General features: G+C 46.6%; 1 protein-coding gene across 8 annotated transcripts in view; it reads left to right on the forward strand.

Annotated features, from left to right (window-relative positions):
• CSGALNACT1 (chondroitin sulfate N-acetylgalactosaminyltransferase 1) overlaps positions 1–27905 on the forward strand; it is a 305085-nt gene that overhangs the window by 196484 nt on the left and 80696 nt on the right. The window lies entirely within an intron of this gene.

The raw sequence follows: 27905 nt of genomic DNA on the forward strand, positions 1-27905 counted from the left end.
GAACTCTTCGCATGGGCACAGGGCAGCTTCTGCAAGCTGCGCTCCCAGATGCCAGTCAGGGGCCAGCCTTGCGAGCAGGCCCTTCTAAGGACAGCGGCCTCCAGCCTGCTGTGTTAGTCCTTTCCCTGGGCAGGCCTGTGTTTCATTTTTGGTAAAACAGTTTATAAAACACTATGAATTAAGGGATAGTGATGGGGAAGGCAACCCGATTGCCTCTCTGAACTGTCAGCAAGATCAGACTTCGCATTTGATAAAGCTATCTGGAGCCAAAGATGAGAAAATGTGAGAATTCTTTGTACAATATACTTCTATTTTTAGAAATCTCGTGAGCCTAATATTTTAAAATTACAATTCACTCATAATCTGGGTTACAATTCGCATATGCAGGTGACGGCTTCTCAAATTCCCGGACTCGGGCGTCACACAGTTTAAATTGATTTTATTGCCAGTAGCTTTTCTGAGACTGCGCGCTCTGCTCGCTGCTAAACAATTACACCAGTGGGTGAATGTTCTAGGAATAGCTCTTACCTCTTTGATCTCGTTATTGAAGTATGAAAACTAAATTGGATTTATCAGGACACAGAATTGGAATCTAGGGAAGGGCTTCATAAAGTGCTTACAACGTTATTTTTATAAAATGAACCCAATAGTTTTAGAGCCATTTAGGCAATGGAAACAATTAAGAAATTGTTTTCTTCTTTTTTGATTTTGTTGTGAATAACAACTACTCTAAAGAAATCACATGATTTGAGAGGTTTTAGGCAGGTAAGTAACTAGAAATGGCTAGTGGAAGAGGCTGCCCATTTGTCTTTATACTGAAGACAGGAAGGTGTTTTGCTGCTCCGTGCAGATTCCTGAGACTCCCCTGTGCAAATCAATCATCATCCCGTCTCTGCCATGCCGTTAGGGTTTCACAAGTTTCACCCTCCAGACCCCGAGGAGGGTGAAAAGCGGGAGGGCGGAAAGCGCCTGGGGCGGGGGGAAAGGGCAACACAAGTTGAGAGATACGGGACTTGGGGGACTGTCATAAGGAACCGTGCCACCGAGCCTGCTGTTTAAAATATTTAATGATCCCTTCATCACTTACACAGTCTCAGTCTTCTGTGAGATGAACATTCTTCCCTTCTTGTTACGGCTTACGTGGCACAGCTCTGGTTGGACTGGCAGTGTTTTCTTCATAGGGAATTTAAACGGCTTTCCTTGGGGCTCACCTAACAGACGTCAGTGAACAATGAAACTGTGTGTGTGTCTCCTTGTGCCTTCTCTCTTCTTTCCGGGGTACATTCAGAGAATGATGCCTTTTCGTTTAAATACTTTTATCTCCATCAAACACTGGACAGTCCTTTTGGATAGGAAATGTTTTCCATAATAAGGTCTACCCATGCCAAAGTTTCCTCTCCGTTTTTATAAATGTATCTTGTCCCCATTCCGGTGTTTGTTGATAACTGAAGACCGTTTCTGTCCAATGCTGTGAGATTCAGTGAGAGCCGCTAAGAGCAATATTTGACACAAGCCTAAAGGGACTTCACTTAGAAGCGGCCCTTCATTCTTCCATTCCAGACACTCATTTTAAGGAACGGGAGAATGGAAACATTCAAGAATTATATTTATTTCCTACTACAGAACGTATATTTATGAAAATAAATATTGAAGACCTCTGAAGGCCAAACTAACAACAGTAAAGATTCTTTATTACCTGATTACTCGGAGAAAACATGTATGATTGTTTCGTATGTACGGATACAGGCGTGACTTGCAGTGGAGGGAACAATGAGTGAGACACATCTCTTTCTTTAAATGACCTAGTGTGTGGGCACAGGGTTGGGTGGAGAGGGCTGAGGGAACGGGTGGCTACAGCACAGTGTGGGCTGTGCTGTTCCAGGTGAGTGCTTGGCGGGGGGTGGGGGGGCATTTAACTAGAGGTCACATGAGGCTTCCTGGAAGGCAGCCTTTTAAGCTGATGCTGAAGGATGCATGGGGATTATTCAGGCAGAGGTGGTGGACGGAGAGGAAAGACTTCCCAGACAAAGGGAATAGGAGTGACAAAGCTCTACAGGCGAGGAGACAGTGTGATAGATACACTGAGAAATCTGCGCCGTCAGTCAGTGTGGCTGAAGCATGGAATCCCAGTGGTGAGGGCTGAGGGTTGAGACAGGAGAGGTAAGTGGGGATCAGTTCCCAAAGTTTGGCGATGATCACTGTGGTGTTTTTCCTTCCGGCATCTTATGCATCACAGTCTTTCCCTAGTTACAATCACAATGGAAACATTTATTCACTTCCAGAGATTTCTAAGCATTGATTGACTATGTGCCAGAAACTTGAACTCAAATTGAATAATTTTTGTATCTGCGCAGTGAGCCGGTGTCGTGGGAACCCAGGGAGCAAGCGGAGAGGGCGGGGTGGTAGACCTATGTTAAATCCCTGGCCCAGGTGACATGACCGCATCACTGTTCTGTCCATGTCACCACACAGCCCTTTTAACGATCATTTTTAGCATCCGTAGAATAATCTGACAGATGGAAGGACCATAATTAACTGGATAGGGCCTGATTTTCTGGCTGCATATGTAGGTTGTTAAACTATTTTGGTAGCAAGGAACAAACTCCCAAATAATGCATGAAGCTGAGACATTGTCAAGAAACACACGAGGGAGGCAGGAACTCATGGGAACCAGGAATGGTCATTTTTCAGGATCTGGGACAATTATAGTTGGCTTATTATCCGTTTAGTATCAGGAATTTATGATCTTTCGTGTTTTGCGGCTCTGCTCCTCTCCCTGCATCTCTAACTTCCGCCAACCAGTTGACTAATTCTCTCAATCCTTCTTCATTTAAGAGGGAGGAATCTGATGGGTCGAGCTACTCACCACGACTTTGACACAGAACTTCTTTCCAGGCTACCTCCTACCCCACTCCTCTCCCTCCTCTTGAGGTCATCCCACTGGCTATCTGAGTTCAACAGCCCAAGACCATCCTCTCAGTAGGGGTGAAGGAGGTGCATCACGTTTATCGAATGGGCCAGGGGAACCACAGTGACCATGGCTAGTATTTCTAGGGTCAGTCATTTCGATTTTTTCCTCAAGGGTAAATACTGCTGTGTTACACCTCACTATGCACGTTCCTGGTATGGTCAGGTTAGTGCAGCACGCAGGACTACCACCGCCTTTGGTCTGGAAAGCATATATTTATCAGACAGTCTTGTTTGCAATATGTTGATTGGCATTTTTTAAATTCTCACCCAAGGACATTTTTTTTCTCATTCTTTTAGAGACTGAGGAAGGGAGATAGAGAAAGAATGAGAAACATTGGTGTGAAAGAGAAATATCAATTGGTTGCCTTCTCGTACATGCCCTGACTGGGGATCCAACCTGCAGCCTGGGTATGTGCCCTGACCAGGAATCGAACCTGTGACCCTTCAGTCTACGGATGATGCTCCAACTAACTGAGCCACACTGGCCAGGGTGATTGGCATTTTTTAAGAGGACATTTTCCTACTTAACAGTCCTTCTGATATTCACAATTTATAGAAACCTTGGTCTAAATTCCCTCCCTCCCTCCCTTTCAGTCAAAAAGTATTTATTCAGCACCTCCTATACGCCAGGCCCTGTTGTAAACACTTAGAATAATACACCAAAGATCCCTAGTCTAACTGACATAACTTTCTTGGGGTGGGGGGATGGCACATAATATGTAAGACAATAATAACATAATTTCTGATAGCTTCTTCTATGAAGAAAATGAAACAAAATGTGCTAAAGAGTGACTGGAAGTCAAGAAAATGTCCCAGCTGAGACCTGACAGCTGAGACCTCACAGACGACATGGAGCCCCTAGGGCCGAAGTCTCAGGAGGAATGTTCCAGGCAGAGAGAAGAGGTGTGTACAACATAGGGGCAAGAGTGAGCTTAGTGGGCTCAGAGAAGAGATTGTGGGGCATTATGGGACCAAGGGGCCAAGGGTAGAAGACTTATATTGTAACCCTGGCCCAAGTGCACCGGGGGAATTATACAAAATGTGCCCTTTCCACCATGTTCTCATAGTCATCCTCAGCTTCTCCTGCCCAAAGTACAACTGGTTGGTTTCTCCTCCTCGCCTGTGCCTTTTCCAGTCCCCTGTCGTTCAGGAGATCAAACCTGTGGCTTGTGTTCTCCATGCTACCTCCTCCTTGTTGCCCATCCAGATCAGCCCATCCTTCAATTCTACACCCGACAGACAGCTCACATTCATTCACTTCTGCTCATGCCCGTTCCCCTGATCCTCATTCAAACTATTGTAATCTTTTGCTTGGATTGTTGTCTTGGCCTCCGAGGTTATTTCCACTGGGGTAAAGTGTCTGTGCCATTTTGCCCATTTTCTAATTGGATTCTTTGTGTTTCTTATCGTTGAATTTTGAGAGTTCTTTATATAGTTTAGATAATAGTCCTTTTTTGGATATGTAGCTTGCAAATATTTCCCCCAGTCTGTAGCTTGCTTTTCATCCTTTTAACAAAGTCTTTGGCAGAGCAAAAGTTTTTAATTTTGATGAAGCCCAATTTATCAGTTTTTCCTTTTATTCATCATACTGCTGGTGCTGAATCAAAGACCTCTTTGTCTAGCCTTAGATCCCAAAGATTTTGTGCCATGTTTTTTTCTTCTTCTGAAAGCTCTATGTTTTAATGTCTTCAGTTTAAATCCGTGATGTATTTTGAGTTAATTTGTGTAAGGTGTCATATTTAGGTTGCGGTCGTTTGGGGAAGTGGGAGCTATGGATGTTGAATTGCTTCAGCACCATTTGTTGAAAAGGCAGTTCATCCTCCACTGAGTTGCTCTTGCACCTTCATGAAACATCAGTTGGGCCTATCAGTCGGGTCTGTTTCAGTTTCTCTGTTTCCTTTCTTGGTCTGTGTGTCTGTCCCTCTGACAGTATCACAGCCTTGATTCACTGTAGCTATATAATCATTCTTGAAATGGGCAGACTGATTACTCTCATTTTATTCTTCTTATCCTTCACCTTCTTGTATACATTTTATTGTATCTTATTTATTTTTTTATTGTCGACACTATTACAGATGCCCCCCTCCCTGGGCCCCCTGCGCCCAGCACCCCCTCATCTGGCTTTCACCACATGGTTGGTCTGTGCATATACGCACGTATGGCCTTTGGCTAATCTATTCCAGTTCCCCCCACCCCTCCTGAGATCAGTCAGCCTGTTCCATGTGTAGAATAATCTTGTGTGTAAGTATAAGACAATTTTGCTGAGATTTTTAAATAGGGGTTGCATTAAATCTGTATATCAATTTGGGGAGAATGTATATCTTTCCTATGTTGAGTCTTCTAATCCATGACTATGTTTTCTGATCCCTGAATTCATTTATTTAGATCTTTGAATTTTTATCACTGTTTTGTAGTTTTCAGAACCTAGGTCATGGGTGTTTTCTTAGATTTATGTATGCCCAAGTATTTCAGTTTCTTGAGTGATTATGGCCATTGCTACATTTTTAATTTCAGTGTCCACGTGCTCATGGGTAGTCTGCGGAAATAGAACTGATGTTTGTATTTTCTGCGTCGACAGTCGTGTCCCCTGCAGATAAAGGCAGTTTCGTTTCTTCACATCCAGTCTGGGGGCCGTTGTTTTCCTCTGCTGGCTGCGGCACCCGCGAGAACGCTCAGTACTGCATCTCAGCAAAAGCTGCGAAAATGGGCGTCCTTGCTTTGTCCTCAATTCACTATTTCAGCATTAAATAGAATGTTAGTTATAATTATTTTGTAGTTACTCTTAATCAAGTTGAGGAAGTTCCCTCTAGTCTAAGTTGTCTGAGAGTTTTTATCATGAACAGATGTTGAATTTTTTAAGTGCCTTTCTGCACCGGTTTGATGAGGTCATGTGAGTTTTCTTCTCCAGTGTGTTGATACAGTGTATTACATTAGCTTAAGTGCCTGGGCTCATGTCACCATCTTGCAAACAGAATCATGCAGAGTTTTTAATTTTCCAGAAATTGAATTGGAACATTGTGTTTAGCTCAGTAATAAGAAACAAAATCTTAATTTTCAGTGGTATATCTGGGGCCATTAATCAGTGCTTAATGATTGCAAGTGCGTAAAATGTTGTTGTTGTTATTATTAATGGACATTTAATTGAACTGGTGATTTTGAGATTGAGTGCATATATTTTTCTAAACCTTCTAATCAGGAGAGTTCAGTTGATGAATCATTCGCTACTAGGAGGTCTATTTTAAATAGCCATCAACCTTTTTCTCATTTTTTACCACCGTCATTGGAACAGAAGATATAAATTACTAAGTTATCTTAGACCATCCGTTTAGAAAATACTTTAAGGAGCAGCTTGGATGATGAACCCTTTCTTCAGACGCTGGGAGAACTCTCTTAAAAATTTCAGCAGGCCTTTCGAGAGCTGTAAAGCTTCCCTAATTATTCCATAAAATTAAATAAGTAAGCAAATGTTTCTTATTTATTGTGTGATGCAGGCTACTTGTGGATAATAGGCATGGGGCTTATAATTTGGAAATAGGTTTAAAAATTTTTAATCTATCAGAAACCCATCTCTTTAGACAATCTTTCCCTCGTCGCGGATGGTTTTAAACCTTTGCTGTCCTCTCTGAACACGCTTCTGGTCCTCACTGCTGACTCTGTGCCCTCCCCCACTTCAACCCAGCAACGCCATTGGCTGTGTGAGTCACCACGGACATTTGGGCAGCTCTCTGGGATTTGAAGCTTCTCCTGGAAGGAACTATTGTGAAGTGTGATGGATATACACAAAATATGTTGTTGTAATCACCAAACTGTCTGGATTACAAAATCCCCACTTGACTTGAAGAGGAAACAAATATTGCCACGTGCAAGATGGGTTTTAATAAGCTCTCTGTTAGTATTATTTGATTGCTTCCAGGCATTTTTTTAATGCCTCTTTAAACTGTCATTCCCTGTGCATTTTAAATACACGTGAGTGAGCTGAGGTCACTTGGGGCTATTCCATTTCTGATTCAATTTTCTAGTCCTTTTGCCTTTAGTTCTGCCAAGAAATAGTTCTTGGTGGATTTCATTTCATCTCCTCTGGCCCCTGGCTTAATGGCTTCTTCAGGGTCATGATCGGTTTTTCCCGCTTACACACCACCGTCTCCAGCAGAGCGAGGGATAGGCATTTGATTTCCCTGCAGTTTGCTTCTTTATGATATAACTGCTCTGGTGCAGCTGAATGTTATATACAAATGTGAGTGTGCTAGTATCAAGTGGGTTTTTTTCCTAACTTTATTCTATTTTTCAACATCACTGAACAGGATATAGTTTCCTCGTTAAACTTACTTTAAGTTTAGACCAATAGGAAAGAAACCCAAATGCTGGATCGGAGCGCCTCGAAGCCATTGATTTGGTGCTGGAAGAGAGCGAGGGGAGACTTGCCGGAAAGTGTTACCTAGCACTAAAAATTGTTCTCTTCCTGCCCTCATGGATTTAGGCATCTTGTTATAAGAGTTCTGTTTAAGCATTGTTTTTCCTATGTCTATTTTTGCTCCTTAATAGATTACATATTCTTGAAGAATCTTTACAAATGTCTCCTATATTCCCACAGCAACAAGCATGATAAATATATTCTAGGTGCTCCACAAATTCAAACGGTGTGTTAATCTGTCCCTCTGCCGTTCGTACACAAAATGGGCAAGAGCTAATCTTTGCTCTCAGCGGGCTCCCAGTCTGTTAGGAGGATGTGAAGTATAAACATGCACGATCTGAGGACAGGTACGATATGAGTCACGAGAGAGATGCAATCAAAGTGTTTGGAGACTAAGCAGGATAGAGTATGTGACAGTTGCCAACCAGCGATCATTGGCACCAACTCACCTCCTACAGGAATCCTCAGTTTGGGGTGCAGTGAAGAGGGTTTCTTTACTCCCTGCAAAACAGCCTAACTGTGATACAGCTCGGCTGTGGGACAGCTCTGGGGCTGGGCACCGCTCTGGCTAGACAGCTCTGCTCCGGGATAGTCTGCCGGGCTTGCGCAGGTCTGCTTTGTGCTGCCGTCATCTGCTCCACTCTGCCCTGGTGAGATGTCTTTGGTGTGTCAGCTCGGCCAGGGAGGTGCAGTCTGCAGTCTCTGGTGGGAAGGGGAAGTGTGCTCTCACAGCCAGAGGGGAGCTGGCTGATATGGACATAAGTCTCAGCCCCTGGTCCCTGGTTGGTCTGTCCTCATGCAAATGAGTACTCCAAATCCTCACGGGTTGACCGATCCAAAAGACACTGTCCTGATTGGTTAGAATAGAGCCTCTCTGGCAGGTCAGGGCTGCACAGCTCCAGCTGAATGGGGCACCCTCAGTCCTATTGGTTGAAATAAGATCTTAGAAACTTCTTTATAAGGGCCTGCTCAGCCCTGGCTGGTGTGGCTCGGTGGATGGAGTGCTGGCCTGCAAACCGAAAGGCTGCCGGTTTGATTCCCAGTCAGGGCACATGCCTGGGTTGCGGGCCAGGTCCCCAGCTGGGGCTGTGTGAGAGGCAACTGACAGATGGACCTCTTTCACGTGGATGTTTCTCTCCCTTTTTCTTCCTCCCTCCCCCTCTCTAAAAATAAACAAATAAAGTCTTACAAAAAAAAAGGGCTGGCTCAGATGGCGAAAACACAGTGCATTCGAGCAGTTCAGCGTGGAGGCAAGGGGTGTAGCTCAGAGGCTTCCCCGCGAAGGGCAGTTTGTGCGAGAGGGCCCTGTGTACCGATGGCTGCTAGGCTCTGTCTGTCTTCTTTTTTTAAGCCCAGTTAACCACCAGGAACCTTTCTTAGTAGGTGTCTTTCTCTGGGTTCACAAGAAAAGAAAAGCTTCATGAACAACTAGACTTTTAAGATTAGACTCGAAGAAGGAGCAGGATTTGGAAAGGGCTAAATTGAAAGAAGACTCACAGACAACGATGACTGCGAAGGAAGCTGCGGCAGTAGGAAAGCACTGAGTACCAGCTGAACTGTAGCACGGAGAGGTGGGGGTGCGTGCAAATGTTTTCCCCAGGGCTAGATGGCTCCCAATCTAGGCAGGTTAGCCGAGACCTAGCTCTCTGCACCATCTCTGCCAAGGGGTTAGCCAACCCAAAGGTGCACAACATGGAGCTGGGGAGCTCACTCCCTCTTCAGGCACCACTCATCACCTGAGCGCCCCCCCCACCCCGTTAGACTGCGGAGAAGGCAAGGCTGAAACTGGGGAGAGGGTCAAATTAGAGAGGCTCGGAAGGTCAGCTGTTTATTTTTAAAAGTCACCATTGAAGTTGCGAGCTTAGTGAAACTATAATGGCAGCTGTGGAGGCGGGTGCACAGTGGGGCGACCGGTTAGGGAGCCCTTTGCCGCAATCAGAACCCCACGCAGGCAGTGTTTAAGGGGATCGAAAAGAGAAGACATACACGAAAGGTTTTTGTAACATGGATACGTCTTCGACAACTCCAAACTCCTGTGTTCCTGTCCCCAGTAAGCCCTAATTACTCCTCATTGCCCTGCAGCTTTCCTTCCACTGAAACTGGGACCTGCGTTGTTTCTGGAGGAGGGTGGCTACGGCCAGGCTCGGCCTCCGGGATCCAGAGGAGAGTTTGCTTTAAAGCCCATCTTGAGACAATGATCTGAAAGCAGGCAGTTTCCATTTCCAAAAGCTAGGCTTTGTTGGGAGAGAGAAAGAAGGAAACTACACAATAACCCAAAAAGATCTGTGCTTTCCTGTGAGCCAGAGCTGACAGTCTCAGCATCGAATTTACTGTAAACCCTATTATTGATGCAGGATGTGACCCCAAGGCTGTCGTCTTCAGAATGGAAAAGAAAAACACAGGCAGCAGGCAGGAAGTAGAGAGATTCCAAGGAGACGGGCTCTTCCAGTCCCTCCCAGGAGTTTGTGCATCCAGGGAGAAGGGCAAGGGCAGCAGAAACCTCGGGCACTATTTTCTGGAGAGGGACCGAGCTTCAGATGGATAACAATAATATTTGAATCTAACAGCAAAGAATCCCTGTACTGCAGTGAGAACGCCACAATGGGATAGGGTAGGCCATCTGCCCCATGCAGTCTGGGTGTGTGAAAGCAAGGTTGAATTCAGTCATAGGAGATAAAGTTCTTTGCTTTCAAAGAAGTCACAGTTGATACACAATTTCACCTTGGCCCCACTCTGAAGAACTGAGACGTTCAGGTCTGCCGCCCAGGGCTGGGTAAGGTTCTAACCTCTATTTTACACCTGAGAAACTTAGACCCAGAGAAGGCCAGCGATTCGCCAAGGTTATTTCGTTGGTAGGAGGTGGTGGGAAGGGGATGTGGAGATTCCACTGAATCATGAATTTTGATTGTAAGCCGAAGGGACATCAGAGATCAGTCCAACTCTAGAAGTTTTTCAAATAAGGGAACTTCAATAAATGAAGTGATCCCCTCAAAGCTGTGTGTTCAGTTAGGGCTGAGGTGGGCATTCTGGAGTTTCTTCACCAGTCCGGTGTACGTCTAATCAACATCGAAAAGTTATTATCTACTTTATTTGACACACATTTCTTTCTTAATTACATGTAGTAGGAGTGGACATTCTGGCAGACGGATTAATTATTTTACATTCATCTAGAAAGGTGGTGCTGTTGGGATTTCAGTTTTTCCATCTCTTAAAAAAATAAAAGATAGTTATCTGATCCTTTGGTAGCACATCAAGAGGATTTGGAACATAATCTTATCTGTGAGGAGTTTTGAGCCCTCTGGAATTAGTCTAAGTTTTTCATTTATCATAATCGTGTTTTCATTTAACAGGAAAGGGCAGCTTTGCTGAGTAACCACTGATGTGGGGTCTTAGAACGCAGAGCGCAGCTAAGGTCTCAGGCTTGAGCTGGAGCTCACCTGGCCTCGGCTGGTGAGCTGAGCTGCGGTGGAGACCGGCAGAGAACAGGGCTTCGGCCTCAGTCCAGCTGTGCTGGAAGCAGGGGCTGCACAGGTGCCCCATTACAGTGACACGTGTGTGTCGAACAACACCACACCTGGCGTCCGTTTTGTGCGGCTCTTCTTTTCGCTAACCCGTTTCTCATTAGAATGCTTACAGCGCCAGGTGTAAAGTCTTGAAAGCTTTGTGGACAATCACGTTTACCACTTTGCTGTTGCTTCCACAGTTTTTTGAAGCCAAAGTTTAGTATTTGGATTATAGTGAAGTTTATATATTGCAATATTATAATTTATGAAAGTAGAGACTAAACTATACATGCAAAGTCTGTTACTTATCTGTGTCTGTTAAGGAAGGAGTTGCAGATGTGAGTTTGGGTTTGGGACTTTAGTGCATAAGCACTATTTTCCTTTACCATCTTTTCATTGATTCCTGATGGTTATTAGTCCATAATGGGGAAGGGAGGTTGCAGTGGTGATCAATTAAATGTTCTTCAGGGCCCAAATCCATAGGTCCAATGAAACAGCAGGAGACAGGGTCCCATTCTTGAATTAGCTCCCGCCCACTTGTCACCTGTCCAGGGCCGAAGCCCGCAGGTCTCACCACTTCCGAGGATGTCGTGGGCTTCTCCCCTGGTGCTTACCTTTCCAACTGTTGCCCACTCTCTCATTCTTCTTCCTTGCAACTAAACTTTTTGAAAAAATTTTCTGTTGTCTCAATTTGCTTTCCACAATTTGCTTTCCACTCTTTTTTTTTTTTTTATCCTCACCCTAGGACATGCTTATTGATTTTAGAGAGGATGGAGGGAGGAAGAGAGGGAGGCAGAGAAACATGGGTGTGTTAGAGAAGCATCGATCAGCTGCCTCTTGTATGTGCTCTGACCAGTGACTGAACCTGCAACCCAGGCATGTGCCCTGGTAGGGAATCAAACCTGAGACCTTTAAGTATACAGGACGACGCTCCAACCAACCTAGCCACACGGCCAGAGCCTTCCCGCTCTTTAATCCATTCTAACCTGTCATCTGCACCCATCAACTCACTAACAGAGTTTTTTGCTAAATTACCAATGACCTCCATGTTGTTCACCTCAGTGGCATTTTCTCAGTTCGTGGCTTATTTGATTTCTCAGCAGCATCTGACATTATTGTTCATTTCGGATCCTTCTTAAAATATATTGTTAAAATTTCCAGGCTTAAACATTTTATGAAGAATAGACAACCCCATATACCCACCACTCAGTTTAAGAAATAAAATCTTAGCAATGTTAATACCTATTACCTTACAGAGTTTCCAAATACCCTTCCCAGTCACATTCAACTTCTCCCCTCCTGAGAGGTAACTATTGTCCTGACCTTGGTGTTTGTGGGGCCTTAGGGACTCAATGTATTTATCTTCCACTTCTGAGTTCTGTCGGTTCCCTCCAGTCACAAGCCATCAGGACCACAGTACGTGACATGCTGCACGTGACATGTGGGCTTACTACTCACTGCAGCGAGGGAGAACACCCACCTGGGAGAAATGTGGGGTGTCTCAGTAAGAGGGTGTTATAGAGAACCTGTCGTTTGGATTTGGGCTTTAGCTGGATGTGCAGGAGGGTCTAAGGAAGGGGAGATTTGCTCTAGATTGGAGGCCGTCAGAAGCAGGGGCCACTCTCTGATTAGGTGTCTCCACACATCTTCTGTACCGGGGCGGGGGTGGGGGGGCTAGAATGGGATAAGGTCGTAACTGGTGAAGAAGTAGCAGCCAGTCGTTTTGGCCAAGGAGTGTGCGGTATTTTGTGGGCGACACAAAGTTATGACATGGACTTACTCTGTTTCTTTTTATCGTGGTCTCATGGTGACCTTGGCTGAGGCTGGCGTTCTTTCAGACGGTGTATGTCCAGTAGAACACGTGTTCTTGCCGTGGATGTCACACAGCTTCTGAACGTCAGGGGTTGCTTTCTTCCTTTCTTTCCCCCCCGCCCCGCTTCACAGTTCTGAACAAGACTGAGAAACTATTCAGGCAGAGGGGGCCAAAACACCAGCTTTGTTGCAAGTTTAGTTTGGAGAGCATGGTTTGGGTATGTGGCAAAATGGACTTCCTAACATTGAACTTAGAACAGGCAGACTTCCCTACTCAGTCACAGATAGCACTGGAAATGCTTAAGCTGAGACCCACTTGAGGTCTTTGTCTCGTTCGCGGCTCATCTCCGTTCCCTGGCCATTCGGTGTTGGAGTTCCTGCAGACTCGGAACCAGAATTTCTTCTCACGCTGGGCTCTCCCTAAGTTGTCCCATTCTGTCCTGTGGTCTGATGACCCCTATGGGCCGATGAGCCTGAATTTCTGTCTCGAGGCTGGACTTCCTCTCTGTTGCACTTGTTCACCGCCTCCATCTGGATGTTTCAGAGGCACTTCAACTTAACATGTTCAAGGCCAACGTTCATAGTCTTCTCCCTAAATTCAGTGTCCCGGGTTCTATGCTACAGCCTCGCCCCACACTCCAGCCATCCTATCTGCCTGCGCGGTGCTGCTTCATGCCTCCGAGACCTGCCGGGAAAAAAATAAATTTGGTTATTTCTTTCTCTTCCTTGCTAAACTCTTATAAGACCTAAGTCAGGTGCCAGGTCCTGCAGAAAGCCTCTCCTGAACTCTCGAGGTTGGATTGAATGCCCCTCTTCTACGTCAATTCCTTGTTGCCTTCTGCTCCTGGATCATAGCAGTTAACCACTGACTTATCTGTTCACGTGACTCTCCTTCGCTACACTTTACACTCCTTGAGGGCGGGACTTCTGTCTTATGCATCTTTATGTCGTGAGCTTAGCCTACCTAAGTATCATCATATAGATACAGATCTATACCTACATCCAGGTAGATACAGAGATCTAATACCTTGAACTCGACCTGGCACTTCATGAGTCTTCAGTACATGTTTGTTAACCTGCTTGGTGTCTAAAGACTGTTAGCATTTTCCCCAGTCCTAGAATGGCCACAGCTCCGGTAATTCTAGTGTTGAAAAGAGTAATCCAAGTATTTTTAAAATCTGGTTATATTTTACTTTACGCAGGATGTAGTTCAGAAGAGTAGTATATAGACTGAACTTTGTAAAGCACACAGCTTTTTTTCTATTAAATTACATGATATTTTCAGAAATAGTTTATTTTCATTTCTGATTGACAGCTACTGGGTATAAGTAATATCTTTATCAGTCAGATCAGTATTTTTGTTTTTTCTATCATTTTAATCTATATATCTTAAATTCATCTACAAGTTTAAAGTTAAAGCCCCTTAAATGATGGCTCTCCTACCCTCCTAGTTCGGGCTTGCAAGACTTGGAGGTGGAACCCGGGCTCCTGCCTCCCAGGACCATGTTCTTTTCCCTAGAACCTCTTGGATTTGGGGACAGGTGGGTAGGTGGGAGGTGGAATGGGACAGCGAGCAGCACCAGTGGGCCCTAACAGGAGTCCCTCCGTGGGCAGCAGCGAGGAGGCACCTCTGGCCTCGCCCGTCCGGCGCTGACCAGGCGCTCAGCCTGCGGACCTGTGGCTCTGGGCATTGCTGTGACTCCACTCGGCTCCCAGCGCCAGCTGCTCTCGCCCTGCCCCCACCTGGCGACTTCCCTCTGGGTCATGTACTGCACCTTCGTGAGCGAGCCTTCTGAGGGGTCTCTGCTCACCTGTCTAAGTCAGACCCCACTCTGAGCAGTCTCTGCCAGCTGCCCGCCTGTGTCTGAGGGGTGGGGAGGCTGAGCGCAGCTGCCTGGGCAGGGCTCTGCAGGGAAGGCCCTGCTAACTGTAGCTGGTGCCAGGCAGGGGTGGGCAGTGTGTGCAGGGCGCTGCTGGGGGAGCGGGCAGGAGGACAGAGCTGGAGGGAGAGTGGCGGGCGCCAGTGATCTGAGAGTCAACTCAGGCTTGACCTGCAGTTGCTGCGTAAACAAGGATTTATTTTCCCTGATTCTCGCCTACTAATTTGGTTTCCTCAAGTGATATCCCTTTGAAATTTCTGTAAGTTCTTAGTGCCAGTCATAATGAAGATAAAGGCGGTAATAATACCACCCATTGTGAGTGCCTTCGTTTATACTCTGCTAAGCATTTTCACATTTGTTTAAAGAAAATTAACATCACTTTTTGATCACCTTTGTAACCGGGATCGTGTGCCCTGGAAACCCTGGTCTGGCAGATAAATTAGACAGACAACATACGCTTTCTGCACGGAAGGTCCTTGCTCATCTTTCTGGCTTGCGGGGGAAAAAAGGGCGACAGAGCAGATACGTTTCGGGCAGTGCTGAGAGGCCTGGGGAGGTGGTCATCTGTGTTTCGCACTGTTTGCGGATCTCCCTGGTTGCTTCTCAGAGTTGGTTTCTAAGTGACCGCAGTAGAGAAGGCCTCTTCTTGTCAGCGTCTTTGGTCTGATCCCTAAGCTGAGGTTGAGGACTATTTGACACAGGTACCCTTCGCTTTGTTTTGTTATGTTTGGGCTCATGTCAGTCCCATGACTGAGCCAGGGAGTCGGAAATAAGCATCTGCTAAGTGTCGGCAAAGCAACAGTGTTAGCCCTCCATAGCTAAGGCAACTTCTTAAAAATCTTATCTCATGATGGGCTTTTAATAGAGATAAAGCAATGCTCATCAAAGGCTGGGCCTCCTCAGACTCACTACTCCACAGGAAAATTGCATTTTCATTGATCTCGAGCCCCATTAGTTTGGTTTCAAGGAAAAAAGAATTCCAACTCTTTCTACATAGAAGAGCCAATATTAAAATAATAAATAAGGACTGTGACAAGGTCCATTGCATCTTCATCTGGCCCTGGGGCACGTGAAACAGGCTTGAACAGCAACAGACACAATTAGACCAGAAAAATATCTAGGGGGGGAAAAAAAAAAAACACTGCCAATAAAATGGTGGATTTTTAGAGTTCTTTATTTTTTCCTTTTTTATTAAGGCAATATGCATCCTTAATAGTGGAGTTGGAGTAGGAGTGGAATAACCTTAATTAGATCTGCATATTTTCTATCCGTGATCATTTACTGCTTCTCCCAGGGTCCCCATCTCTATGAAGAAATAATACGGACCTCGAAAAGTTCATCTGAAACTGCTGCGATCTTTCCAGCCGGAATGGTCTTTTTCTCCTCTGAACTAGAGCAGCATTCGTTTATGTCGCTAACGACCAGTCGCGTTCCTCGGATGTCGTAGTCATTGTTATACCTGTCCCTCCCGCTGCCCGTTGCTTTGTGAGAGCAGGGACTTTGACCCTCCTCTGTGTCCCCTACCATAGTTGACACGGTTCCTTTCAGACATAAGTGTGCAGTACATATTCGATGGCTGGGTGGATAAAATTCACATTATTGTAATATTTTTGCTGAATTCAGAAAAGTTATTTTCTGCGTTCATGTTGTTTCTCTGGAGTACATGCTTTTTAGAGGAGTCCCATACGCCACCTTAAAAAAAATTGTTTTTAATCCTCATCTGAGGACATATTTTGATTGGTTTTAGGGAGAGGGGGAGGGAGAGAGAGAAACATTGCTGCGAGAGAGAAGCATTGATTGGTCACCTCTTGCACGTGCTGGGACCGGGGATCATATGCACCTGGACTGGTCCGGGAATCGAACCTGCAGCTTAGGTGTGTGCCCTGACCAGGAATCAAACCCGTAATTTTTTGGTTACAGGACGATGCTCCATCCAATTGAGCCTCACCAGCCAGGGCCCATACACCACCTTTGCAGGGAAGCAGGTGGGGTGGAGCAGTGTGGGGCGGTTTGGGAGCCACTGCTCATCGTCCACAGGTGCCTGCTGCAGTGGGGGCACGCGTAGCGCAGGGTGGAAGCCTGTGTCAGTTTCGCTCCTTGGAGACTATGTAGTAAGTACCGTTGTAATCATTTTAGCAATCATTGCAGGTTCAATTTGGGGTACTCAAAAGGATGCTATTCCAATTTATCTTTCCAGAAGAGACATCTTCTGCCTGTCCTGGACAGCTCTGAACTGAGAGCTGTTACATATCAGGATAATCGTGCGCTGTCAAAAGACGGTGTCAAGAATCTCCTCTCACTGGAGATGTCATGAAGCCTTATTTTTGGAAGCAGCTTTTATTGTTGCTTTAAATTTTCTTTGGAACCCTAGGAATGCCCCTAGTCCCAGTAGCTAAAATTAGAACACGGGTGTATTGAGTCACCTCATTTTGAGCTACTGGAAATTGCATTTCAAAAATACCTTAGGAGGTTCTGAGATTTCTCCCAAATAGTAAGTACCTGCTGTCCGTTCACTAGTGACTTGGAGGTCTCCACTAGTGGCGCTGTGCCCAGGGCCCCAGGGGTCAGTCCTTTGGTCACAAAAGTTTGCTTACTGCTTGCAGTCTCATGTCTGCAGCTGTGAAATACATCGTCCTGAGACCCAGATGGTGAAGAAACATAAAGAAACCCTCCCCTGTGCCCCTGCACTGCTTTGGGGTCACGAACTGAGCCTTTTACATGCAATCATCTTTTAAAAATCTCCCAGCGACCTGCATGAGGTCCGTCCAGCTTTGTTTAAAGGGCAGCTTGGGGAGAACTTTTCAATACACTACTGTTTCCTTTTAAAAAGTAAACTGGGCTTTGTGAGATGATAAGGATATGAGACAGTTACTTTGATTTAATATTAGAGGCAAGAGACTGGGAGTCTAGAGTTCTGGGTTCTGGTTCTGACTGTGCTTTAAACCAGCTTTGTAACTTCGTCTGAACATCAGCTACTTCTTCGTGTTACGTTTTCTCATCAGTGAAATGATGTGAAGGCCAGGCTTGTCTCTCTGATATGCTTGGCCGTATTCTTGTGTTGTTGCGTAGGAGCTTTGTGCCGGTGCTGGGCCTAGCGCCTCGCACACGCTGTCTCGTTTCATCTTCACAGGGATCTGTAAGACAGGCCTTCTGTGCTCCCTGTGTTCGCAGTGCAAGTGCTAAGGCAAGCCACGTAGCTGCAGGACTTCAACGGGGAGCACCCCAGAGCCTGTGCTCTCAGCCTCCGAACTACACTGGTAGGACGCAGGCGATGGGAGACAGGAAAGCCCTTCGGAGAGTCCAGCAAGTCTAAACGTGAAGTCTTAGCAAGGTGCGGGGTCGGCAGGGGTCGGCAGGGCAGGCGCTTGCCTGTGCAGATGGGAGAATGCAGGCAGGGCCTCCCTCCGAAGTCCTCCTGCTCCACCTGTTATTCCCACAGGCAGAGCCAAGTTAGCACGTCTGAAACCAAACTCGTCTTTCTGCTAATCTTCTCTTGTGTGTGTTCTTTTTCAACGGTAGCTCCATCCTCTGAGTCACACAAGACAAATCCTGGGCCTCATTCTCCAGGTCCTGGAGATGGTACCAAGAAATAATTCCCGAACCCACCCCACCCCCTGCATTTAGTGCTGTGCCTCCGTGTCCCTTATTCAGAGCACCGTGGTGACACAGCGGCCTCACACCTGGTCTCCCTGCTGCTGACCTTTCCCTCTCCAGCCCATCTCAGCACTGCCCATTGCTAAAATTACCTTCTGGTCACATGACTTTCTAGTTTCAAAACCTAGCTGGCTGGCTAACCACCCTAGAGAATACAGTTTAAATTCCCTGTCATGGCATAAGGGCCTGTGGTAGTCAGCGCAGGCTGCTAATACAAAGTAACATCGACTGCTAGCTTAGGTAACAAACATCTGCTGTGCGTGGTTCCGGGAGCTGGAAGTCTGAGATCGCGGTGCCAGCACGGTCGGACTCTGGTGAGCGCGCTGTCCCTCCAGGACTCTTTGCTGGACAGCCTGTCCCCGCCTCTCTCCTGCCCCCTTCCACTCCGACCTGTGCATTCCCAGGTCAGCCTTCGCTCTCTCTCTGCCTTCGCTTCACGACAAGCACACCCCTGGTAAAGCTCATAGGGAATTGCAGAGAAACAGTGTGGCACAGTCACCAAGGGCACAGACAAGAGAGGGTCACTGCCTGGGTTAGAAAACCAGTTTTGCCATTTTGTTGCTGGTTAACTTGGGCAAGTGACTAATATCTGCCTCCATGTTCTTATCTGCAAAATGGGTATATCATTAATAGAACCTGCCTGCGAGGAGACAACGGAGAAGTAGGAGGAAGATGCAGATGGAGTGGGTCAAAGATAGGAAGGTGAACATTTACAGAAGAACATGGAATAGTTTAAGAGTGATGCAGAGGGAACATGTTAGTGGACTGTTAAGTAGTATTAAACTATAAAACAAACTTGGATTGAATAAGGGCTTTGTGACATCTATCTTGTGTAGAAATGGGACAATGTCTGTTGTAGATATATTTCTTTATAGGAGTAAATATCTTAAAATGTTTTTAGTGAATCCCTCAATAATCAGTGAACCTCCTAACAGGGACAGGAGACGACAAGGTAGATTTGGCCCTGGGCGCTGGGGGCGGGACCTGAGGAAAAGGTAAGGAGCCCCGGAAGGGGTGCTGGAGGTGTGGTGAATTGGAACCTGAACCTACACGATAGGGTCTGCTATCAGCTTGAGGTTTTTTTGTGTGTATGAAAAATAATATACAATAGTGGGCATCCTCCTGGTAATTTTTCTATGGTACTGGTTCTATTTCCGTACTCAGAGAGATGGCCCAAGGAGCAAAGGGTCTGCTGATCTAGCGTCGTGGGGTTTCTGACGTAATTCTGCACAAGCCATGCTTTCTCTAGCCCCGTCGTACAGTAACCACTTTCTGAGGAGAGGCCCTTGTTTGTGTGCCGTTGTGCTCCTTGTAGGTGGGGAAGGAAAGGGGAACCGGGAGGGGCTGTGCTGTGTATTTTGTCTTGACTCAAAGGAGCAGTTTCCTTCTTAACCCTTCTCACTTCAACGCACCCGCAAAACACATCGAAGGCCTCATGAGGGTGGGGGTCAGCCCCTCTCAATTCCACATGTTTCCAGGGGAGGTTCCTCTGGGCCTCGCCGCTGGGTATGGAGACTTAGCTGTGCTCACTCTCTTCTTCCACGAGATCTGGGCAGAACTCGTGAGTCTTGCTGACTGATGCCCCAGGTTGGGGGTGAGGGCGATAGCGTGACACCTCTGGGAGAGGGCAGCACACGCCAGCCATGAGGGGACGACAGCTTTGGCCGGTTCCGTGGGCCATCACTATTTGCACCAAAGCAGAGTCTCACCGAGGGGGACCCAAGATGGAGAAGGGTGAGGGTGCCTACTGCATTCCCCAGTTCTCTCACCTTCAAGTCAAAGCCCCACTTTGTACTTTCACAGACTGCATCCTGCAGTCTCTTCAGAGGCTCTCTTTCGCCCTGTGGCTAGGGCTTTCCCTGCTGCTTGTGTTCTCAGCTTTGCAGCTGCTTTTCTGTGGCCCCACTTGTGGGCACTGCCCCCCTTTGCTGGGTTGAATTCGCACGTGTTTGTAGCTCTGTCTATACTCTGCAAGGCCGGGTTGATTGAACTACTTCAGTCAAGTAGTGTTAGTTGAAGTTGAGACTTAGTAGTGTTTTGGGATGTGAAGGCCCACTGCCTGTGTGGGCACATCACCCAGCCTCCCCAAACCCTGGAGAACAGGGGTCAATGACTCCGGTGAGATTAGGTGAGGCAGCGGGTAATGCAGGTGTGGTGATTCCCTGAGGGTCCTTGGGGGAGTACCCTCTTTGGGGTGCTCTGCCTGAAGGTGACTGCCTTTGACCCAAAGCGAGCATTTTTACCTTTAGCTGTTAATGAATTAGGCTTTTCATAGTGCTTTGTTCTGGGAGTTCTGTGTCTAGAAACGTTTTAAAACCACTGCTTGGTACGTGGTAGTGACATTTTGTATACTTTATTTCTCATCTTCCCCTTCCCTTCTGTCTGCTGATAAGGAAGGAGGGGGCCCCTTTTTTCCTCCCTGTGCTGCTTCACAGTAACTAAAGTCAAACCCATCTTGGCGCTGGTTGGGGAGCTTAGTTGGTTGGAGCAGCATCCCAATGCATCAAGGTTGCAGGTTCGACCCCTGGTCAGGGCACATACAAGAGTCAAGGGATGAATGTATTGATGAGTGGAACAGCAAGTCGATGTTGCGTGCTTCTCTCTCTCTCTCTCTCTCTCTCTTCCGCTCTTCCCCTTCCTCCCCCTCTCCTCTCTCTCAAATCAATAAATTAAAAATAAAAATAAAATTGAGCCCCTCTCACCTGGAGCCACCGCAGCCTTCACAGCACAGTGTGTTATGATTCACACCTCTGCCCTCACCTTAGAGCTGGTATTTACCGCTCAGCCACTCCGCCTGGCATCTGCCCTGGGCCATGTGCTTATTGCTCAGTCAGAGATACTTAGCTGCGGAGCATTGCTCACTTTTAACTAGTCCTCTTCTTGTTAATTAACTGTGTGCATTTCTGTGGAAGCTGTGCTGGCTGACTTGGGACCCAGTCCCCCGGGGGGTGTGCTTCCCTGAGGCTCCACGATGTCAGGGCTGACTTCCGCCTGCACCCGAGCGTGCTAGTTGACACATGGTGTGAGCCATTGCATGGCATCTGATTTGCCGCACTCTGGGGGGAAGAAGCGAGGACTCGGCGTTTGGCAGGAGAGAAGTCCGTGGTGACGCCAGCCAGCATCTTAAATGACCTAGAGATGCTCTCTTTTTTTCTCCCTTCAAAGAAGAAAATCTCTTAGTCGATTAAAAATTTCATTTGCCAGGTTGCTTTTTAGTTGAGCTGCCCTGACCCTGATGTGTGGGTATGAGCTCCGGGCACCTGCTCAGAAGCACAGGACTGCTGCTGAGGAATTCTGTCTGGGCCCCAACTGTGGGCCCGAGCGAGGCTTGTGCCGGGCATAGCGGGCCGGGCGTCATTTCCGGGAATAGTGTGAGTTTGCGTAGCTGGTAAGGGTTTGGAAATGCAAATCCCAGCTAGCTGGGGAGGAAAAACTTACAAAGTGGGAAACAGTGGCACATCTAAGGGGCCAGGCAGACTCATAAGTAGGAAGGCTCAAGATGAGTTCAGAAGCAAGGAAAATCGGACACATCAGCTTTATTATTGAGGGTGGTGAGTAGTATAGCCTAGCGGGTAAGAGCAGGGCTTTAGCATCAGACTGAGCTGGATTTAAAACCGGGCTTGGCTGCCTGCCCATCGTGAGTCCTGGGCAAGTTACTGCACTGCCCTAAGCCTCAGTTTCCTTATCTTTAATGGGGATAATGAGACTTAGCCCATGGGATTGGTTTAAGGATTAAATGAGATAATGTTTGTAAAGTGCTTCCTACAATGTCTGGCCTAAAGTAAAAGCTCATGAAGGGCTTGTAATTATGGGCCGTAGGAGGGCATTGGAAGCCTGGTTTCAAGGGGTTCTCACTTGGAGGGGCAGGGCAGTGCCACCGACCACAGAGGGCCCTGTAGGACCGGACGCCCGGTCTCTCTGTGGACTTTTGGCAGCCGACTCAGCCCTGCATGTGCGCCTGAGATACCTTCCTGCGGGAAAGGGTTCTTTATGCTGCTTATTCTAAGGCTCTCGTAGTGCCTTCTTGTGCCTTCTCTTTTCACTCCAGCTCCATGGCCGTCTCCTAGGCCGACTGACTGCCCGAGGGCCTTTCTGAAACAGTGTTGGAGGTGGAGGTAGCAGAGGGGTGTAGAGGGGGAATGGAAAACCTATGCCTACTCAGGAAGTCCCTCTCTATCAAGTCTTTCCTCCAGAGGTTCACCAACAATAAAAACCAAAATAAAAACAAAGGAGAGTACCAGAAGGGGTTTGGGCTGTTTCTCCCTTTTTGGCATACGAGGCTGTTGTTAAAACCTGTGTCTTCATTTTCTGATTAGCGGGCCCCATTTCCTTTAGGCACATTTCCCTTTTCCTGCTTCAAAGTAGAGGAAAAGGGATCAGAACGAAGCTTCCGGGAGGCCAGTGTGGAGTCCAGGTGCTGGAGGGGCACCTCTCAACTAGGGAATTCCCGACTGGGAAGTGATCAGGCTGGTTTTGGGGGGTTGCTCCCTGTTGGTCCCTGGAGCTCAGAGCTGGGTTATAGGAAGGACCTCACAGAGAAGACCCTCGAGGGCCGTTTTGAAAGCCAGTCCAAGTCCTCCGGTTTAGAAAGGGAGGGAAGCGTATTCCTGCAGAGGCCTGGCAGCAGGTGTTGGGGATCCTGGCATGGAGTCGGTGGGGTCCAGACGCAGTGAAGTCACCCCAGGGAGCAGGGCAGTGAGGCAGGAGCCTGGCGCCAGGGCTCTGGAATCAGCAGTGGCTGGAGCTCTGACCCATGGAAACTTGCAGTGCAATCAGGAAGTCAGATTTATGGGAACCTAGAGCAGGGCTCCCGGGGTGCCCAGGATGGTCCATCAGGGTGAGAAAATACTTACAACATTTACACTTCCTTATTATAGGGTATTGTTTTGTGAATACATGATATAACAACACTGTAACACTGTATATAACTTATAAATGAATAAGTTCCATATATGTACTTGCTTAAAGCTATTTACTGCCCAGAATGCACTATTTGTGTTTCCTATATTTGAAGGCAGCTGATGCTGAGTGCCAGAGTCGGCAGGACTGCTGGGTCTGACCTGGGCCACCCCCACCCATGTGAATCCTTCCTGTGTGAGGGCAGAGCCTCCAGTCCCAGCCAAGTAGCCTGGCGTCAGCACTGGAGGAGGCCAGGGAGGAGCACCTTGGACTCCTCCCAGCCGGTGCCACACTCTGGATGTTGGATTGCTGACTTTGCGTGGCAGCCCTGTCCCCTCTCTGGGATGTGGCTTTAGCACCTCTTCCTGTACAGACTGACCCTGACCTGCTAACCTCCTTGCTTCAACTTTTCAGTTGCTCCCAGGAGCACACTTGAGGCAAAAGCACTTGGCATGGGAGTATGTGCTGCCTAAAGACTCAGCGGAAGAAAGAAACCTGACCATAGAGTATGCAGATATTTCTGTTTGTATAAACCCCTGAAATGTATACAACGTTATGAACCAGTGGTACCGCGACCAATGTAGTAAAGTAATAATAAAAAGAAAGAAACTAAGTTCTAGAAAGACCTGCAACATCGGAGAACCCTGCTCTAAAGGGTCCAGGTGGACGTGGCTTAGGGAGATGATGAGCTCTTCTCACGCTCATTTTCGGGCTATTTCAATTTCTCTGCGAGTGCTCAGCCCTCAGCGACTACTTAAGTGTGTGCAAGAGGCAGGCTGTTGTGACTCCACAAAGCAGTTGCAGGAGTTGATTGCGTGTACTCGTTTCCTTGGGGGAAGATGGGGAAGAAAAGTCTGCAAACGTAACGTATACTGGGAATTGGGCTGAGAAGTCCGGGATCTTTCAACTCTCACGGTGGCTTTTTATCGTCTTCCGTTGAATTTCACAGCACTTTCTTCCCTTCTGCCGCTCGGATCGGTCCCTGGTCAGCGTGGGTGGGAGAGAAACACACTGCGGTGTGGAAACAAGGACGCAAGGGTCCTGCGGGCCATCCTGGAAGCTGGCTCCCACCCTGCACACGGGGGCTAAACTGTGGTGCAGGGAATTCTAAATGGAGCCACACGTTGGAGTTAAGTTTACAGTGTTCACTTTATGTGCATTTTTGAGAGCATTTAAAAACTCCGAATAAGAATCCTTGCCCAATGCCTTTTCCACACACACTTCGGATGGTGTGTTTACTCAGGAGATACGACCTCAATTTATGTTCTGTTAGTACAGCTTACCCTTGACGGAAGGTTAGCTCGTGCCCTTGCCCTCAAAGAGCCCATTGTGTGTGCCCAAGTGGGACAGACTCCCATGGCGGCGTGGGCTTTGGTCTGCCCCTTCCTGGCCCAGTAGACACTGCTTGTTTTTTTCCCCATCAGCCTTTTTTGGCTGTGCCAGAACACCAGGTGGAGGTGTCCTGTGGATTTTATTGCCACTCCTTGAATAGTTTTCTTTATCAGTCATGAGACCAGTCGCACCTACGCAGGGCTGGCTGGCCTGGCCTCGCCACGAAGCCACCGTTCCTCTTGACTGCCGCTGACCCGGCAGCGTTTCACCAGCCAGGCTTGCCCGGGAGTCCTTTGGGTCTTTGAGCGTCTTGTGGACATTAGGAGACATGTCTTGCCAGCTCTCTGTCGTCACGTGCAGCTCTTGTGATCTGGATGTTCACCAGGGCTATAGAGTAAAGTGCATGTACCCCCCTAATGGCTACTTCTGTCCTGGCCATAGAAATTCTGATTTCCACGTCCCTGTTCTGGGGCAGTGTTAGGCTCTGGACCACACTTAGCTCTGTCTTAGTTTCACTGCTGAGACCTTCCACTCTAAGATGAAATGATAAACTTTATCTATAGCCACTTGCTTCTCTTATTGTAACAAGTGTTGTTGATGCCTAACATTTATTTTAAGCTTTTGTCACTTTAAAATTTATTTATTTTACCCTGGCTGGGTATCTCTGTTGGTCAGAGCATCATCTTGATATGCAAGGTTGAGGGTTTGATCCCCAGTCAGGGCACATAAAAGAATCAACCAATGAATGCATAAATAAGTGGACTAGGAAATCGATGTTTCTCTCTCTCTCCTCAAATCAATAATTAAAAACTATGAAAAGTTAATCTGTTCATACTTCTCAACCCACTCCTCCCTCAATACACATATATTTAGCAGGTAGGAGCATGGCATTAGCCTTTTGTATCTATTTTAATGGCATTTGTCTCTTTGGGCTCATGTTATAGTTATTGGAGAAGGCCTTAATTAATTCCTCATTAAGCGTATAACCTTGCTGATGTTGGAACTTGTGCTTGACTCATCTTTTTGTCTCTTGTACCTTCTTATGCAGTGCATGGAACATAGTAGGTGTTTCATAAACATTTGTTACAAGGGTGGATAATGACAGTGTCCTAGGGGGAGTAGACTGCGACTTGGACCCACTGTGGTGCCATTGCTGTGCTATTTGGAGATGGGGGGGGTGTCCGGGATACTCCCTGGCCTGGGCAGGGTGTCAGGGCTGTCAGACAGCTGCACCTGGAGTCTGAGGAGCCCGTTCCATGGCTGGGCCCCTGGGCATGGGCCGCTTGTCTTTCAGACTCCCTGCCTTAGTGCTCCCAAAGTGCCGAAACTCCCCTAAGCAGCCCTTCACCTAGATTGTAAGATTGGCAGCAATGCCGTTGTGATTGGATGGTCCCTTCAGCCTAATCAATGAATCCATTGTTTTGGACAAGAACCACCCTTGGATTTGGCCAGGGACAGAAAGTGGGAAAATCAATTAATAAGGATGGACATTTAAAAATGCAAGTGGCAAGGAACCAGATCAGTAACAAGGATTTTCTATAATTAAAAAAAAGGAATAGGCATCTCTCTTCTCCAAATGCCCTAAAATGACTACTGATGGGGGATTCTTCTTGCTCACCGCTCCTCCCCTGTCCCCACCCACCCCCAAAGACCGGGCTAGTCTAAAATCCGGGTGCCTTTTCTAAGTTTCAGAAATAGCACATGCTGCTGTGGTCCCCTAAAGCTATATTTTCACTGTCATCTCTGACTTGTAATAGTGCTTGGTAATTACACGGTTCTTTCCATCTGCAAGTCTGTAAACACATTATAAATGTTAACTCTTTAATTCCCACAACACCTCTGCAGAGAGAGGGAGAGATGGCACAGGGCCTTTGTGGCTTAGCTGTTCGTTTGGTCTGGCTACACCTCACCGAGGTGTTCTTTCTGAGATGTGGCAGAGCTGGCAAAGTGCCATCTGCTCTTAAGAACGACGTTCTGTGCTGCCACATGAAACACTTGAACTTTCCGTAGAAGCAAGGATCTGAAAGGCTTCTGACTTCATCAGGCAGGTACTCCCAGCCTCTACAGTCTGGCTAGTTGTTGCTATTTTGATTATGGATTAGATTGCCAGAATTGTTGGAAAATGCTTATCTAGGAAAGGACCCAGAATTTCGTTTCTGACATATAGTTTCTGCCTCTGACATTTAAAAGGAGAAATTCATTACTGCTTCTTTGGTAGTAATTTTTATGGCTTTTTATCATTCCTTTTAATAAATAAGTCATTTATTTCTAAAATCTGTTTTTTTTTCCTTTTACGTCTGGAAGAATGGAATATTAAATAACTTTGAAATTTATACTAGTGAATTTCAAAAGCTAAACGAGACTTTAAAGAGACTTATGGAACAGAACAAAGTAATTATCGAGCAGCGTTAAGTTTCTTTCGCTTTAGCACATTGCTTCAGTTCACCAACATGACTTCATGTATTATGCAAATGTGACAATTATTCCATTAAAAATCTGTTAGAAGGATGGCATGCTTTGTTTCTGCAGCACAATAAATTGTGTTGAGAATTTCATTTTTGCTTTTTGATTTGCTTATTTTGTTTTTAATGCCAACTCATTTGAAGTAAAAGTCTTTAAAATGGCAGAATAATGTGATAATATGTCTTCACTAGTAATTTAATACTTGGATATAATGTGTTTATCCAAGAGATTTCATTAAAAACAGCAAGGTGCCTGAATACCAAAGCTGAGATGTTTTTAATCACAGAATTATAGTAATTATACAAATCCCAAGATTTTCATCAGACAGCAAAGGCTCCCAGGGCTAAACAGGCACGTTAAACTTAGCACTAATGACTGTGTATTGTTCTCAATTATAGGAAAGAGAATCCTCGGGCCAGGGAGCGGAAGTACTGGAGAGAATGTTATGCGTTCAATGTTTAAGGACAATTAAGAAATAAACTACTTTGATAACATAATGATATCTGTAAGAGTCACATCACCAGGGGAATCGAAGGGGGACTCTCATGTGTGACCGTGGTACATGGCGGGGGATGCTTAGGTGGTCAATGAGCCTTTGTTGTTTACGACATGGCCAGCACAGAGAGAAGGCTGGAAGGAACATCTCTGTCTTCTCCCCGGGGTCCTGAGGTTCTTAATTCACTGCAGTAAATGGGTCAGGCTGCCAGTAAAAGAGACGATTTTGGCCCAGATTCTGGTTGGGTGAAGACGAAGTAATAATTTAGTTATTATGTGGCTTATTGAAAATGTCAAATTTTATAAAAAGGCCAGCCCAGGGTCCCCTCAGAGAGCTTTTTTTTTAAAGAGAAGGGATAGAAAAAAATGCATCTAGGAAGATTTTTTAAAAACCTCTCTACACAAGAAATGTTACTCGATCTATTTTCCACTGATTATTCTCTGTTTCTTCTGGCTCAGACCGGTGTTAAGGAAGGGAGAGCACAG

The sequence above is a fragment of the Desmodus rotundus genome, chromosome 13 (genome assembly GCF_022682495.2).
Source record: "Desmodus rotundus isolate HL8 chromosome 13, HLdesRot8A.1, whole genome shotgun sequence".
Classification (NCBI taxonomy): Eukaryota; Metazoa; Chordata; class Mammalia; order Chiroptera; family Phyllostomidae; genus Desmodus; species Desmodus rotundus.